At 40.5% G+C, this 4576-nt stretch overlaps 1 long non-coding RNA gene across 1 annotated transcript; it reads left to right on the top strand.

The window, feature by feature from the left end:
• The first annotated feature begins 71 nt into the window (after nucleotides 1-71).
• LOC119328396 lies at nucleotides 72-4188 on the top strand. Its single transcript, XR_005158950.1, has 4 exons — nucleotides 72-1032; nucleotides 1134-1266; nucleotides 1718-1794; nucleotides 2669-4188. It is a non-coding gene; the product is annotated as an uncharacterized LOC119328396 (long non-coding RNA).
• Nucleotides 4189-4576: the final 388 nt, after the last annotated feature.

Raw genomic sequence — 4576 nt, 5'->3', positions numbered from 1 at the left:
GCCCCTCCTGCCCGCTCGCCCATGGCCTCCCGCACCTCGCCACCTCCCGTTGCCTACCGCATCTTCGCCCAGCTCCTTCTCCAGCCCCGTGCCGACCCACAGCAGCCATGGTGGCTGACCAAGAGGAGGAAACCCTCCTGTGCTGCTCCGCCTCCCAGCGTGGGGATTGTTTCATACGGGCGGACGTTCCACGGACCCTAGCTTTCTTTCCCATGGATTCATAGCGCAACACCCCTCCCCTTCTCCTCCATCCTCTCTCGTCAGCAGCCGTCCCCATATTCCACCTCCATCGTCTCTGTCCGACGCTGAGCAGCGGCTCACCCCACAGCCCCTTCTCCACCCACGACCAATGGTTGGGGAGGCGGGGTCTTTTCGCTGGGGTGGAGCAGGGGAGGCCCAGGAGGCCAGCGGTGGGGGAGCAGCGACGCCGGCCTGCTGGGATGGTGCAGCGAGGCGCCGTGGTTGTGGTTGGTTTATCCTCCTATCTCCAGATCCCCTCTTGCTCATCATTCTCCTCTCCCGATATCTTCCTCTTTTGTTTGTGTTCCTCCGATTTGCAAGGATTGTGGGAAGAAAAATATGTGTATGAGTTGTTTCTTCTTCGGTGAAAGTCTCTTTCATGCTGGTCTATTGATACCTTGTTGCTTTGTTCATGACTGACTCTGTTCCTGTCTTTCTTTTCCTTTATAATTTTGCAGGTGGTTGTTCTACCCTTTCTGTTTTATCAGTTTTGACCATGGTACCGAAATTACATCTGATCAATGGTGTCAACTGTAGCCAGTTACCATCTACGTTTTGTGAAAATTTATGTCATCTAGATTTTATTGCAGCAAGATGCATATGTAATAAGGACTTTGGTGTTTCAGAAGCATCACTATAATCCCGACTCACTCAGCTGGTGTATGGGGCGGTGGCTGGGACGTTGGCCCTCGGCACAAACTTGACGCCGAGTCTAGCTTAGGAGCTCCGGGAACAGTTCAATCGAGGGGAGCTCTAGGAATGACCCAAAACAAGGATGAGACGGCCAACTAGGTGCTCCACTCTTCCCTCTCTCCCTCTCTTGCTTCCTTCCTCACTCATATTTTACTTTGCTAATATATGGATTTTTAAACTTGATGTGTCTGACATAGAAGAGAGGAAGAATAAGTTTAGCTAAGAGTGGAAGAAGACCGAGGTGAAATTTCTGCAGTTAGATACCACAAGAGGAGGTGCAGATAGATGATGTAGTATTCAGGCGGCGAACCCAACATCCCAACCTTTTGTAAGGTCTGATTCTTCTGCAGACTTTGCTTGCAATGTGCAGCAGCCTAGCCAATTCATTACTGCTCATTCACATATTATGATGTATTATTAGCTGGTTAAATACTTGCTTCTGTGATGATAAACAAATGGTCGTAACATATTCTCTTTAGCTTTGCAGCTCATAGCATCCGCTTGATTCAGTGGCTTCGATTCGGCTGTATCAGAATTGATAAATATGGGTCCAAACATTATTCACAGTAATTTGGTTACTTAAATGCCTAGGGTTAGATGCATACTATTGCATGAACACAACAAGACAATTTTGTAAAGAAAACAGATCTGGCCTGAAGCCTATATGCTATTTAAGGAGTGATTTTTTGTGACCTCAGAAACCTGTAGTTGTTTCCTGCTCTCCAACATGCTTTGTCAAATTTGTGTATTTAAATCTTGAACAGCGGAACCATGTGAACAGCAGGTGCCTGTCATGGTTACTGTGACGGAGGCATATTTAAGAATGATGCTGATCCCTGAATGCCCTTGATGCTCGCCAAGGTAAAGTACCAAAAAAAGTATTTATCCTGTGTGAACAAGCCAGCAGTTATGGGAATTTATCTTTGTTTCTCGATATATGCATACAATGATGTTCACTTAGGTAGTTTTGGAATAATAATCTTTCGTGGTTACTGGAAGGTAGAAATATGGGAGATAGCACACACGCATTGACATAGTAAATGTTTGAACCATACCGTTACCTAAAATCATTGCTTCACACTGACCCTTGATGCTGACAAGATGGAAACTATGAAATTAGATTTTTCTTAATTTTCTTATTATAGAGGTATATTTAATTTGGAGCCTCGATGATGTCTATATCCAATATGTATATCTACAAGTAGTGTTTTTTTGTGTGTGTATTATGATCCCCCGCCAGAACAAAAATAGTTTAAATTTACTGCTTTCGGCCATAACTCATTGAATGAATTTGTAAGCATCCGCAAACTGTTCACCAGTTAGAATTTCAAAGAGGGTTTTATATAGGCCCTATTTCCATTTTTATCTGTCCATGGCATCCTTGCATTAATATTGTATGACATTGTTTATTCATGTTCAGATGTTCTATTCAGTGCTAATGCTACATGTATGTGCTTATTAGGTCAGCATGGTGATTTGTTTAATGCTCGTATAGAGATGCTACTTTATTTTATGGTTCATCTTTTCCATCCATTTCTTAATAATCTCGATGATTTTTAATGAAATGGCACCATAATATGTTATGTGGTGGTAGGAAATATGGTTACATGGAATTCTGTATCTTCTTAGATAAAGAACTATTATCAAATAAAATCTACATGTGAATTTCCATATCTCTTGGTTATTTATATATGCGTTGCATATTATTCCTAACCAATTTCTTACTATTACTTAGGGTGTGTTTGTTTGGGCTACAATTTCCATGGCTGCAGCTGAAGGAGCGGCTGTAGCTGGTGATGAAGAGAGGCACTTCGCATTTGCCCACAAGAAGTACAGAGAGGCTTCAAAGCATGGTAACATTGTTTATGAAAAGAATCCACAAGGGACTGATAACCTACTTCTTGGAGTTATCTACTGTAAGTTTATGACTTGGTGCTAGCTGAAGCTTCTATTTTCTACAAAAACTGCTGTCAACAAAAGAACTCTAGAGGTCCAGGATTTTATCCTAAACTGCTATTATACTCACAAGAGGGAGCATTTTAATAACCAAAGAACTCTAGCCATGCTTTGTGATATACTACGTATATGTATGTTGTACTAGCAGTTCCTATTTTTTAACTATTGTGTGCCAGATAATTGAATTGGCAATGTCTGCATAAATATGATGTATTAAATTATGTTATGAGAGGGATTTGTTCATATTCAAAACTAAGGAAGTTGGATGAGCTTAAAGCACCTATTCACCAGTTAACTGAACTTTTCTAATTGTATTTTAAATCCACAAGAGGGCAAAATCGTTGTTCTTTCCCAGACCATCTAAATCAGATGGATGGGCTCCAAACTCCCAGTGCCATTTGTCACTTTTGTGTTTTAATTTTTACCCAAGTGCCTTTGGACATATGGTACTATGGAGAGGTGACATTAGCACAATTGATGGTTGCTTCTCCTCTCCTATCGACTACATCTCCTTCCTCTATATGTCAATATATCAACAAATCAAGAGATCTCTAATATCATTGTTTTATGGAGTTCACGGATTGTTTAAGATTTTTGCTGCCATGGAATTGTGAGTTTGTGACTATACATTCTTGTCCTATATGTGAAATTGAAGATATATTGTCTCTGTATGTGAATGTAAATATCCAGGTATGTAAGCGAGTCAACTTTTATTTACATATTTATCTATGAAATACATGCAAGCAAGTCACATCTTACAGACAATTGCTCCCTTATAGGTAAATCTGATGATTCATAAACTAACCGTTTGGAGATCTGTAGACAGTCAAGTGTATTGATAACTGGAGTTTAGAGCTCAAAATCCTTCTAACTTTTCTACTAATTGTATTTTCTTGACAGCTTTCAGAGAAGAACAAGCACTGTTAGTCATTCTCTGACATGTATAATACAATTCTGGAGATGTGAATGGATGTATTCATTTGGTAGAGTATTAGTAGATGATGATTTATTTTCTTTGCTGTCAACTGGTGTATATCCTGATATGTTTAGTCTGTTCCGAAATTAATTTGTAGAGTAGTCTGAACAATTGTACAGTCTCTCAGTGTATTAGTACTCTGTTTTTTTTGGGCAGCCGGAAGAAATCAGTTTCTCATGACATGCGAAAATGAGTTTATTTACCTTCACTATTGCTTTTATTGGCTAACAAAGATGTTTGTGAAATAGTTAGTTAGGCATCACAGTGAAGCTTGGCAAAGGGACTTCTCGTGAGGCCTACAAGGCTGGAAGCACTGTATGTAAAGTGGTACACTGGTACCCTCTCATGGATACTCATTTGTCAACTAATACATGGCCATACTAGAGAAGCACACGTCTGACACACACGAGGACCCTAACAGGTTCTAAATGTGTATGTGGACGATCTTTAAATACCCGGATGAGTATTCGGCATAAACAAAGTCATTGTCATTTTAACACAAGAAGCAAGCAGTGTCACATAGCCCAAATAGCTATTGTTTGTGTTAAGTAGCAAAATTCATTCATTAGTTATGGGGCATCAAGAAAAGCAAACACCAATGCGATGACACATACATGTTCCATATAACTATCTGGAAAGTAGTAAATCCTTTCACCTTGGCAAGGCACTGTGATCAAAAGCCTAGCTCAAGCCATAGCTTCTTGTATAATG

This window comes from Triticum dicoccoides, chromosome 7A (genome assembly GCF_002162155.2).
Source record: "Triticum dicoccoides isolate Atlit2015 ecotype Zavitan chromosome 7A, WEW_v2.0, whole genome shotgun sequence".
Lineage (NCBI taxonomy): Eukaryota > Viridiplantae > Streptophyta > Magnoliopsida > Poales > Poaceae > Triticum > Triticum dicoccoides.
Note: the sequence above shows the minus strand (reverse complement) of the source record. Positions and strands in the feature narration are given on the sequence as shown.